Source organism: Dipteris shenzhenensis, chromosome 31 (genome assembly GCF_047967505.1).
Source record: "Dipteris shenzhenensis isolate YYH24624 ecotype China chromosome 31, Dip_SZ_1.0, whole genome shotgun sequence".
Classification (NCBI taxonomy): domain Eukaryota; kingdom Viridiplantae; phylum Streptophyta; class Polypodiopsida; order Gleicheniales; family Dipteridaceae; genus Dipteris; species Dipteris shenzhenensis.
In genome coordinates, this window is record NC_141626.1 from 44,663,232 (window position 1) to 44,676,751 (window position 13,520).

At 38.8% G+C, this 13,520-nt stretch overlaps 2 long non-coding RNA genes across 3 annotated transcripts; both read left to right on the forward strand.

Annotated features, from left to right (window-relative positions):
• The first annotated feature begins 6,201 nt into the window (after positions 1 to 6,201).
• Positions 6,202 to 9,334, forward strand: LOC147881505 (uncharacterized). Of its 2 annotated transcripts, none has more exons than XR_015540492.1 (4): positions 6,202 to 6,631; positions 6,763 to 8,446; positions 8,628 to 8,750; positions 8,905 to 9,334. It is a non-coding gene; the product is annotated as an uncharacterized LOC147881505 (long non-coding RNA). The 2 variants fall into 2 exon arrangements; XR_015540493.1 differs by having other exon boundaries at positions 6,822 to 8,446; positions 8,905 to 9,320.
• Positions 9,335 to 10,914: 1,580 nt separating this feature from the next.
• On the forward strand, positions 10,915 to 13,195 carry LOC147881506 (uncharacterized). The gene is made up of 3 exons (XR_015544002.1): positions 10,915 to 11,032; positions 12,867 to 12,941; positions 13,133 to 13,195. It is a non-coding gene; the product is annotated as an uncharacterized LOC147881506 (long non-coding RNA).
• The last annotated feature ends 325 nt before the right edge of the window (positions 13,196 to 13,520 follow it).

The following is a 13,520-nucleotide window of genomic DNA, read 5'->3' on the forward strand; positions in this document are numbered from 1 at the left end:
TTGTTTAGTGTATTTTGCAATGTACAATTTGTTTGAGAAGAATGCTGAAGAAAAAGGGAAGCTATTTCTTTTGCAGGTGAACTTGGAAATTGCTTAATGAGATTTTGCAAACATAAGTCATCATCTTTATTCCATATGTTATAAGCACGCTTACTTTGTGATTGTTTCAATGGAGTAATTGTGGTAGGAGAAGATGATTCATCAAGCAATAACTGCTTAACATCATTTTGTTTCTTATTGCCTATTGTTATCTTTGTAAACACTTTGCTCTCATTGAAGATTAGCAAAACAAAGGAAGACTTGAAAATGGCATGCAAACGTTAGAGTATGCCTACTACCAATGCTCGAGAAGTAGAAGAATATTGCACTAATTTTTGGATTGTGTCTATAGACACTATTGTTGTTTTTGCAATCATTGCAAAAGTATGCCATGGATTGTTTGTTGTCTCAAATGTAGAAACTATGTTATTGAATAGGAGGCTCAGCAACTATTGGTGCGTTATGTTGGGGAAGAACTCTAGAAGACAAATAAGTGTGTTTACATTGAGAGGATTTTTTATCATGAATTCTTCATTTCGCAACAATTGTTTTTTGTGAAGTACTTCTTCTATTCCCATTGCATTCATCATCGTGTGCTAAAAATATTATGTGAACCAACATACGTTAAAGTCTAGAAGGACATAAAACAAGGCAATCTCATTAAGCATAAATGATCACAAGTGACATAATTACATTATGCATTTGCTTCAAAAGCAATTACATATCCAGAACTATTCACTGTGAAGCTACCACTAGGATTGGAGGTCCTAAGCTTTTCCTAAGCCATCATGAGGTCTTGATTGTATAATTCTACAAAAGGAATACCCAAGGAAAGAACAATGTCGACATATGGTCCTCTTATATGAACGGGAATCTAATCATCCGTTCGTTGAACAATATCTCCCGTCAAGCAAGGTACTTGCACAAGGAACTTCTAGCCATTCACTATATAGGGAAAACCTCACAAACTAGGAAAAAGGAGGAAATTTCCTAGGTATAACTAGGCATTTTGGTATGTATATCTAGGAAAACTCCTTCCCTAGATAAATGCATACCTCTATCTAGGAAAAGAGGTTGTCACCTAGGAAATTAGATGAGTGTGTTACATTTCTATATAGGAAGTTGATACCTCTATCTAGGAAAAAGATAAAATGCATACCTCTATCTAGGAAAAGAGGTTGTCATTTAGAAAATTAGATGAGTGTGTTACATTTCTATATAGGAAATAGATATTTTTGTGTAGGAAATCGATACCTCTATCTAGGAAAGTGTGTTACATTATTCCTATATATATATATAAGGAAAAGTTCTTTTATGTAAGAGATTAATTAGATGACATGGCACATGGGAATTTTTATTCCTCGGTGGCATATCCGGCATCCAATGAACTTGAGAGTTTGCAAGGACATTAAAAAAATTTAGTTTGAGAATTGTGCAAATTTCAGTGCCGATCTGATGGTGAGACATATGGATCTCCTTGTCTATTGTGTACTTTTCCTTGACATACGTATGATCTGCATGTGGATGTGGACAAACTGCCTTCCTAGTAGCACATATAGTACCACATGCACCTAATCCTTTGCAATGACATTAAAACCACTTGTTTTAAGACCCTTGCAAAGTTTGGTGCTTATTTGACGGTGGGGTATTCGGATGCGGATTTCCATTGCGCATTCTTCCTTCACATGCATAGCATCCACATGCAAATATGGGCATTCTTGCTCCCCGTTGTCACATTTGGCATCCAATGCACCTTACACTTTGCAAGGGCATTAAAACAACTTGTTTTAAGACCCTTGCAAAGTTTGGTGCTGATCCAACGGTGGGGTATATGGATATCTATGTCCGTTGCACATATCGCATAGCATCCACGTGCGAATATCTGCCTTCTTGTTCCCCAAAGGCACATATGGCATTTGATTGAACTGATACTTTGGAAGGACATTAAAACCAAAATTTTCAAGACCCTTACAAATTTTGGTTCTGATTCGACAGTGGGATATACGGATGCAAATGTCCGTTGTGCATTTTTCTTTCACATACATAGCATCCACATCCAAATATGGGCATTCTTGTTCCTCGGTGCCACATCCAACATCCGATGCATCTTAAACTTTGCAAGGAAATTAAAACAACATGTTTTAAGACCCTTGAAAAGTTTGGTGTTGATCTGACGGTGGGATATACAGATGTCAGGGTTCGTTGCACATTTTTCCTTCATATCGCATAGCATCCACCTGCGTATATGTGCATTCTTGCTCCCTAGTGACACATACGGCATCCGATCCACTTGATACTTTGGAAGGACATTTAAAAAAAAAACAAGATCCTTGCAAAGTTTGGAGCTGATCCGATAGTGGGATATAAGTATGTGGATGTCCATTGTGCATTTTTCCTTCACATACATAGCATCCACATGCAAATATGGGCATTCTAATTCCCCGGTGTCACATCCGACATCCAATGCACCTTACACTTTTCAAGGACATTAAAAAAACTTGTTTTAAGACCCTTGCAAAGTTTGGTGCTGATCTAACGGTGTGGTATATGGTTGTCGGTGTCCGTTGCGCTTTGTTTCCTTCATATACATAGTATCCACATGCGAATATGAGCATTCTTGTTCCCCGGTGGCACATCTAGCATCCAATGCACCTTACACTTTGCAAGGACATTAAAAATACTTTTTTAAAGACCCTTGCAAAGTTTGGTGCTTATCTGATGGTGGAATGTATGGATGTTGGTGTCGGTTGCACATTTTTCCTTCATATCGCATACCATCCACGTGCGAATATGTGCATTCTTGTTCCACGGTGTCACATATAGCATCTGATCCAGCTCATACTTTGGAAGGACATTAAAATCAAATTTTCCAAGACCCTTGCAAAGTTTGGTGCTGATCCGACGGTGGGATATACGGATGCGGATGTCCATTGTGCATTTGTCCTTCACATACATAGCATCCACATGCAAATATGGGCATTCTTGTTCTCCGATGTCACATCCAGCATCCAATGCACCTTATACTTTGCAAGGACATTAAAACAACTTGTTTTAAGACCCTTGAAAAGTTTGGTGCTGATCCGACGGTGTGGTATACGGATCTTGGTGTTCGTTGCACATTTTTTCTTGTAGCATCCACGTGCAAATATGTGCATTCTTGCTCCCCGGTGGCACATACGGCATCCGATCCACGTGATACTTTGGAAGGAAATTAAAACCAATTTTTTTAAGACCCTTGCAAAGTTTGGACCTAATCCGATGGTGGGATATACGGATGCAGTTGTCCATTGTGCATTTTTCCTTCACATACATATCATCCAAATGTAAATATGGGCATTCTTGTTCCCGGGTGTCACATCCGGTATCCAATGCACCTTACACTCTGCAAGGAAATGTTCCTTGGTGGCACATCCAGCATCCGATGCACCTTACACTTTGCAAAAAAAAAAATAAAGACCCTTGAAAAGTTTGGTATTGATCTGACGGTGGGATATACGGATGTGGATGTCCATTGTGCATTTTTCCTTCACATACATAGCATCCACATGCAAATATGGGCATTCTTGTTCCCGGTGTCACATCTGGCATTCAATGCTCCTTACACTTTGTAAGGACATTAAAACAACGGATCTCGGTGTCCATTGCGCTTGTTTCCTTCATATACATAGCATCCACATGCGAATATGAGCATTCATGTTCCCCGGTGGCACATCCAGCATCCGATGCACCTTACACTTTGCAAGGACATTACAACAACTTGTTTTAAGACCCTTGCAAAGTTTGGTGCTGATCCGACGGTGGGATATACGAATGTCGGTGTTCGTTGCACATTTTTCCTTCATATCGCGTAGCATTTACGTGCAAATATGTGCATTCTTGCTCCTGTTGGCACAAATGGCATCTGATCCACCTGATACTTTGGAAGGACATTAAAACCAAATTTTCTAAGACCCTTGCAAAGTATGGTGCTAATTCGACAGTGGGATATACGAATGTGGATGTCCATTGTGCATTTTTCCTTCACATACATAGCATCCACATGCAAATATGGGCATTCTTGTTCCCCGGTGTCACATTCAACATCCGATGCACCTTACACTTTTCAAGGACATTAAGACAACTTGTTTTAAGACCCAAGAAAAATTTGGTGCCGATCCGACAATGCACACAAACCACTAACATGAACTTATCAAATGATCCCGCTCTTTGCATCACACACAAGCCACTAACATGAACTCATCAATGATAGGTAGTAGATGAAATGTACGGTTGGTTGAAAATTGAGTGGAATTGATTTTGAATGGTTATATTAGGATATTGCTCTTTGTTGTAACTCAAAAGCATTGCATCTCTCATCTATAAAGCTTAAATTATAATTTGTGAGTTAAATACCAAAACATTCCTTGTATCTACTATCAACTATGTTTAATAAAGAAGACTCAAATTGTTTAATAGGTTCGAGAGACACTATATAATTCTATATATGTATCATATATATCTTTTGTGTATCTCATATATACATATATGGTTCTTTCTATATATGATTCATCATTTTCTCTTTGTTGTAACTCTAAAGCTAGAACATATATATATAGCTTACGCACACAACCAACAACCCACTCCATTTGCTCTTTTCTATCTATGTATGCCTATGTCTATGTAAGATGAGGCTCAGCTGCCCAAGGACTGAAAGATGGACTAGTTACCTTCTTCTAGAGCATCTCTTGAATAGCTTTATTAATGCACTCAATTTGCTTTGGTGATGACGTCGATGACGAGCCATCTTGATTGGAAAAGCAGCCTCTATTCGGATTGAATGGTATACAGGAGCAGTTGTTCAGGAGGGAATTGATGGGTTAGCCACAACATTAGGAAAGTGGGCTAGAAGGTTACGTATTTTCTGGACACGGGTTGATACAGACACAACTTCGGCTAATTGAGAGCACACAACATATTCAAATGTTCCCCAACTTTGCCATGGAATGGACACATTACCACTTACCACTACAGTATGATTTTGAAAATCTAGGACAGCATGATTTTTCTCAAGCCAATCACAACCTAAGGTTAAGGCAAACAATTGTTTAGGAAGTGAATAAACATCGTGATAAAAAGTTTGATTCAGCAAGGAAAAGGAAACGTGTGCTAAGGAACTAGACGAGAATAGGGTTTGTTTGTCATCAAACACCGGTTGTGTGTGTATATGAAGTTAAGTGATGCATGTATGTTGTGTGTGTATATGAAGTTATGTGATGCACGTATGTTATGTTAGGATATAGCTATGCTATGTTTTGTTAGCACTGGCTCTCCTAGAGACAGTGCTTTAGGACTGAGTTGAGGGGAGTTTTGTGATTATTCCTAGTTTTTTTTATTTTTAAAATTCTGTGGTAGTGTCCACGTGTATGACCACGTGTCAGTCCATGTGTCAGTCCATGTGTCAATGAATAAATGAAGGGCATTGTCCATGAATAAATGAAGGGAGGGCGATCTTCTTGGTTAGAGTTGTTCTCAGATCCAGAGCATTCCACACACACTTGGTGGAGACATCGAGATGTCTTTCCTCAATTCTCCCGATCATCCTCACGTTTTCCAATAGCCGACCGAGCAACATATGTCTAAACCACAGGGTGCAGTTTACGAGGCTGCCCAAATAGCTCAACGGATCGAGTCCTGTATTGTTGGTGAATGAAGTGCCCTAGTTTTTCCCAATCCCCCTCTTGAGAGAAGGCGTGTTGTCACAGATACACCAGTGCCGATGGACGTGGATGCTTAGAATGTACAAACGAATAACCGGCCTCCTTATCCTAACCGATTGCGTGATCAGGATGACAAAGGAAGGCCCCGTTGTTTCAATTGCAATAGATATGGCCATGTTGCAAAGCATTGCCCTAGTCCCAGGGCTCCTCCTTCTTTCTCTGGTGTTCAGCACATTCAAGTTGCTGACGCTACCTCCTTGGCTGCTGTTCGTGAAAACGTTTGAGCGGTTCGCTTTCAAGGCAATCCAGCGGCAGCTGCAACTTGCGCCTATACAGCCCACAATCGCCAAGTGTGTGTGATAGCTGCAATTTCTGGGTCTCATGTTCTCATTGACACAAGCCCCAAACTTTCACAACTACTCTGTTTTCCCAGAAGTCCAAGTTTTATTCGGTGATCATCAGACCCTGTATTCCTCTAACACTCTCGTCAATGTTTCTTTCAGTCTTGCTACAGAAACATTTTACTACCCTGTCTATCTTCTTCCCAAACAACTTTTTCCCCCTCACACTAGAAAAACATCAGGCTACCTCAGATTTTGGAACCTCTTCATCAACACCTTTCATGAGGGCTCTTCTCTGATGCTGGCTATGGCTGCAAAAGCTATTCATCCCCTCCTCTTCCCACCTTCTCTTGGCCTTCCCCTCCCCAAATTGCACCCAGTTCCCGCACAATTCCACCTTTCTTGTGCTCAAACCCCATCTTCCATCCCTGTCCCTTGCAATCTCCCTACTCTCCCCCTCTCTCATGGCAGCTGCCTCTGCCCAATTTCCCCCTTCAACCGCCCGTTGAAGTGTATTTTTCTCGCAGAACCTCACCGCTTCATCGAACTGCTCAGGTAAGCCTTCCCCTTTGTGTTCCCTATGTTGTTGCAGTTGCTTTGTTTTTACTCTTTGTGTATTTGGAGGCAAGTGGTGAAGGGGAGGATTCTTATTTTTTGCCCTTCTTGCATCCTTTTGCTGTCTCTAGTTTGCTGCGCTTCACGTTTCTGTGCGAGGAGTCTCACCAAACCCCTTGGGCGCACGCAGCTTCTCTTTCTCTATGGACGAACAAAAAGCTAGAAGAGCGGAGGACAGAGACTTTCCCTCAACACACCGAAGTTTCATTGCGTGGAGCAAAGCACGCAGATGGTGGTAGCCCATAGACGAACACCACGGGGGTTGAAGATTCCTCAACAGGGAATGAAGGCAACGTTCCGCTGGATACAGCTGTTGGAGGCGCTTGTCTTTCTGTAATTTCAAGGAGAAACAGGGTTCAAGGTTTTTTGAAGCAGGATAAGGTTATAAATTCAGCGTTTCCTGCTGGTGCGGTAGAAGATCGACTTGAAGCTGAAGATTTCGCCATAGCATCCTTGTACAACTCGCGTGTTACCAATATTATCCGCAAACAGTCAGAATTCAAATATTGTAATGAAGTTACAGTGGCTTACCTCGATTTGGATGCAGACCACAAGCAGGGAGCCTAGTCAGATAAGCAGCATGGGGCCTCAGCTTTGGATGTTGCGGCTGAAGGTATTCTAGAGGTGATGGATGATTCGTGTAGTGTGGAGGGGGATCTTGTTCACGACAAGGGGGGATCAGGTAATGAACGTGGAGACATAGAGGGGCCTGAACCCGCACAGAAGGATAGCTTTGTGAGTGCTAACTTGGAAGTCAACAAGGAGAAGGTGGTGCATCAGCCTGGCAGCAATTTTTGGCAATGTGCCGAAGCTATTGATTTTCTAGTAAAGACAGAAGAAACTTTGAGGGCATCTTTCAGAAATTGAGATGAGAAGAGTACAACTGTAGGGATATTTGAAATTAAGCCATCAACTGTTCATCGTGGGGACAACGAAGGTTTACAGGGTGGTCTTGTCTAGGGTGAGGAGGATTTAGCTGATGAAGGTCAACACGAAAAGGGATCTCAACAGAGAGACGATAGCTCTCGGATGTATGGGGAGTCCACGACAGCGGTTGGGAAGGTCCCTGGGAATGCCTCACGAGGATCTCAGCTGACCAAGACTCGAGCAGATTTTGGAGGTGAGACAATAGTACACATGGAGGGCAGTGACTCTGTGCAATGCGCAGGTGCTTTGGATTCTTGTATTCAGGAAAAAGGAAATTTGGGGATGTGCTGTGAAGGTTCAGACGGTGGAAACAAGTCTCAAGTACTATCAAGCACATCTAATTCCAAGAGTGGGCAGAAAATACTACTACAGAGAGAGCCAGTGCAGGCAGTGTTCAAAAGTTTCCTTGTAGAATCGTCTGGCTTCTATCATGAGCTGATCTCGAAGCTTAGGGCCAATTATGGGCTTCCACTTATTTAGCTGATGGGATTCTGATCAGAGAGAGCCAGTGCAGGCAGTGTTCAAAAGTTTTCTTTTAGAATCGTCTGGCTTCTATCATGAGCTGATCTCGAAGCTTAGGGCCAAGTATGGGCTTCCACTTATTTAGCTGATGGGATTCCAATCACAAGCCATGATGAAAGCAAAACTTTAGATTTGAGGAGACGTTAACTATGGTGCCATAAGTGCTTGGTTCACCTGGGGGATTTTGCTCGCTATAAAGAACATCTTCTTGGGAGCGATCCTTGCAATTTCAATGTTTCAATTGTAGCAGACTTTTATCAAAAGGCAATAACACACTTGCCATCCATTCACCAATCTCACAATCAGGTCTATCTGCAGGATTTGCCATTATGCTTATAGTAGAAGTCTGAGAAATGAGGATCAACTTACTTTTAACCTTGGAAATAGATTGAGCTTTCTTGAAAAGTTTTTCCATAATCTAGGATTATTAAAAGCTTTCATATTCTCCTTCCTCTGATCCCTCAGATTCTTGTTTCTGCACATGCAGCTGGCAGTTTTGGCTGTATATAGTGGAGATGATCTGCTCGCAGTGTACCACTACTTCTGGAGTTTGGCAGTCAAGAACCCCTTCCCAACAACAAAGGAAAATATGACTATGATTTTTGAAAAGGTGCTCTGTACTCTTTGCCTTGGATTCCAGATTCCGATCATCATCTAAAATTATTTGCGTTCTCAAGCTTGATGTATAAGATCTGGCTGAGGTCCTTAGTTTGCTCAGGACACATCACCCTCTAATGTGGCTAACTTGTCCTTGACCTATACAGAACCGGGTGAAGTATCTCCAGCTTCCTCCTAGGATTGAGGCAACGTTGCAGTCATCAAAGTTAAAACCTCGCAAGGCTGCACAAGCGGTCAAAATTATGGGTACTAGAATTCCTAAACTTGCGAAGAGGAATGGTACTCAAGAGCTGCTGGATGAACTGATAAATAGATTTTTCATTCGTTTTGTGCGACTGAATGGTCTACTGTTCACCAAGACAAGGTGTGAACAAAAAGTTGAATTTGTACGATTGGATATGTTCTAGTCTTATAAACTGATCTGAAAGTGAATGGCATGGTTGCAATTTTAAAAAAGAAAGAGCTATATTCAAAAGTTTTGGCATGATTGCTGAAATGAAAACTATTAGACTACATTCAGCAGTGATCTGATTCTGTGAGTACTAGTTTTTGCTAGATTATTTGAAAAATTACAGAAAGTGAATTTCAATGTCATCAAACCTTTATTCGCTAAAAGTTTACAGGAATAAATACCTCAATGTGATGTCCATTCAATGCCTCTGATGTATTTACTCATATTCTGGCCATTGCCAGGGAACGCTACTTAAGTTAAGGTGCTTTGTCGACCTTTGGGAAGCTCAAGTAGGCATGAGCCACAAGTTTGCATGGACCAATTGGTCTAGATTGGAGGGGGTGCTTGCTGTAGCTAAACCATTTCCCATGGATTGCAGTACTCTTAGATCTCCCTCACAAACATGTGCAAACAAGTCTAGAGAAATACATGGCAAAGTAGGCAGCCGAAAGAATGGGTATGGCATGCTCAACAATGTGGAACTGCTCATAGTACAAAGCTGACCCAAGGTGCACTCCGGATAGACAATCTAAGTTCTGCTGCTCCTCAGTGCCAAAAGCAGCTAAAGATGCTCCTACTCTTGTTGCATGTCTATGTGGAAGGGTTACCTGCTTGTGTGTCAATTGACACCAGTCCTATTTTGGATAATGCGTGGTAGCTTTGCGATCTTGTGTTGCTTAACCTATGTTTGTGTCGTGCACACTATAAAGATGGCACTCTCCATTATTTTTAATTTAGGATCGTTTGTGATGTTAAATGGGCATTCTACTATATCTTGGATAGTGTGCTAGCTTAGATTGTGTTATGTATAGTCTCATGCTTGCACTCTATCCTATTATGTGCTACAAATATGGAAGTTGTGATTAGTTGGACGAAGTTTTGACACTCTATCTTAAGGAAAGATAGGTTCCTAGGTAGTGTGTAACAAAACTAGGAGTTGTGATTAATTGCATGGGAGGTTAAAACTTGGCACTATATCTTAAGGAAAGATAGGGTTTGTTAGGTAGTGTGTTGTTGAGTCAAAAGTTGTTATGAGTTGCATGAAAGATTTACACTCTATTCAAAGTATTTTATTCAACACACGTAGTTGACACTTTATCATTTTATGAGATAATGTGTGGTATAACAAAGGATTGCATCCTCAATTGTCACTCTACCTTAAGGAAAGATAGTATGGTCAAATCTTGCAAATATATAAATATGTATTTTTGTTGATACATGCAATTAAGGTACTTTAGCAATTAGATAACTCAAAAATCTCTAGTAGCCAAGTGTTGGTGCTAGCCTAAGATGACAAATCCCAAAAGCCCTCTATAGTAGATTGTGATGACCTATTTCACGAGGATGCCTAGCTTCAAGATTACATGATGACCAAATACTTCTATTTCCCATATAAACAAATTGAGCTGAAAACCTTGGACAATTTCAAGTATTTGGTCATGATGTAACCTTGTAGCTAGGCATCCTCATGAAATAGGTCATCACATTCTACTATAGAGGGCTTTTGGGATTTGTCATCTTGGGCTAGCACCAACACTAGGTTACTAGAGATTTTTAAGTTACCTAATTCCTGACGTACCTTTATTGCATGTATCAACAAATATACTCAAAATTATTTAAGATGATATTGTGTTTACTTAAACTTATTTAAGATGATATTTGTATTTATCTATTTGAAGGAGATGCTTCGTGAATCTATGCACATGCAGGGTCATGACATCATAAGAGTTACCGAGCCTTCCAACATGAAGGAGATGCTTCATGAATCTACGCACATGCAAGATCATGACCACATAGTTGTCGAGTCTTCTCACATGGAGAAGGTACTATCTAGTCATCTATGTTGTGAATACAAAAGTGGCATAGAAATTAATTTGTGACACAGCTTGAAGCTTTTGTGGTAATTAAATTTTTTATCAATAATGCTTAGTTTCATTTCATTACATGTATTATACAATTGACTATCATTTTGAGAAGTTTTCTAGTGCATACGATGTCAAAAATGTTTGGTATTGAATGTTTTTGGCAATTAACTTTTTGTCAAATATGCTTAGTTTTATTTCTTTATATGGATTGTACGATTGATTATCATCTTTGGAAGTGTTCTAGTAGATATCTTTAATGTCTCCATTGCATCATGTCTTCCATTAGCCTTGATTGTGCTTTTCATATCTTGTGGTTTTGTAATAAGCATGATTTGATGTACATACGATGTCTTTAATGTTTGGTGTTGAGTGTTTGTGGAAATTATTTTTTTATCAAATATGCTCCGTTTTATTCCACTACATGGATTGTATGATTGATTATCATCTTCAGAAGTGTTCTAGTGTATAAGATGTCTTCAATCTCTCCATTGCATCATGTCTTCCATTAGCCTTGGTTGTGATCTTCATATTATATGGTTTTGTACTAAGCATGATTTAATGTGCATACAATGACTTCAATGTTTGGTGTTGAATGTTTGTGGCAGTTAAATTTTTATCAGCTATGCTTAGTTTTATTCCACTACATGGATTGTATGATTGATTATCATCTTTGGAGGTGTTCTAGTACATAAGATGTCTTGAATCTCTCCATTGCATCATGCCTTCCATTATCCTTGGTTTTGATTTTCGTATCCTAGTTTTGTAATAACTGTGATTTCATGTGCATATGATGTCTTCAATGTTTGGTGTTGAAATATGTTTGTGGCAATTAAATTTTTATCAACGCTCAGTTTTATTCCACTACATGGATTGTATGATTGATTATCATCTTCGGAAGTGTTCTAGTGTATAAGATGTCTTCAATCTCTCCATTTCATCATGTCTTCCATTAGTCTTGGTTGTGCTCTTCATATCCTATGGTTTTGTAAAAAGCATGATTTAATGTGCATACAATGTCTTCAATGTTTGGTGTTTAATGTTTGTGGCAATTAATTTTTTATTAAATATGCTCAGTTTATTCCACTATATGGATTGTATGATTGATTATCATCTTCGGAAGTGTTCTAGTGTATAAGATCTCTTCAATATCTTTGTTGCATCATGTCTTCCATTAGCCTTGATTGTGCTTTTCATATCCTATGGTTTTCTAATAAGCATGATTTAATGTGCATATGATGTCTTCATTATGTGGCGTTGAATGCTTGTGACAATTAGTTCTTTATTAAATATGATTAGTTTTATTCCACTATATGGATCATATAATTGATTATCATCTTCAGAATTGTTTTAGTGTATAAGATGTCTTCAATATCTCCATTGCATCATGTCTTCCATTAGCCTTAATGATTGTGCTTTTCATATCCTATGGTTTTGTAATAAGCATGATTTAGTTATCAAACATGCTTAGTTTTATTCCAATGCATGTAGTATATAATCTATTATAAATTTTGGAAGTGTTCTAGTATGCAAAATATCTTCAATGTTTGGTGTTGAACTTTTACATTCTTCATATATGTGCTACCTACTAGTATGCATGTAGTATATAATCTATTATAATTTTTTGAAGTGTTATAGTATGTAAGATATCTTTAATGTTTGGTGTTGAAATTTTGCATTCGTCATATATGTGCTACCTAGTAGCTTTTATCATTTTGAATCCTTGAGTTTTTGAGATTCTGTTGTGTTGACTCTTATTTATTTACTCATCATATTTGTATTTATCTTTGTGAAGGAGGTGCATAATGAATCAATTCACATGGAGGATCATGACAAAATTAGAGTTATGGACTCTTTTTACATGGATAAGGTATTGCCATGTAGTCTTATGGTGTGAATAAAAAAGTGGCAAAGAAAAATATAATCTTATATTTGCTTCTAGTTTAATAGGATAAAGCTCATAGTCATTTAATTTCTTAACACATCCATTTCAGTTTACATGATGATTTTAAAGGATTAGAGTTTTGTTATTTTGAGTTGGATGGACATAAATTTTTGAAGGATGATGAGACACTTATCCATATGGATCACAAGAGTGACGTGGATGGATCTTTTGTGAATGAGGTACTTAGTAACTTATGTCATGTTAAATCCAAGAGTTTTTAAAATTTAATTATGTTTTTGCATGTTCAAATTTTGAGCAATTTTGAATGTGTATTTTCATTGCATATTTTCATCTTTCCAAGGTTGTGTTAAAAGAGATTATTATAATCATTAATTTATACCTTTTGTAATTCATTTGTAGGATGATTATTACAAGAGTGTAGAAAATGGCACACTATCCGAGTCATTTTTTTAACTTCTTCAAGGTATGGATAGAAATGACATGGTCCCACAAGATTCATCATGTATGCATGTAAGCATGTTACAATGTTTGCCTTTCTAGGTT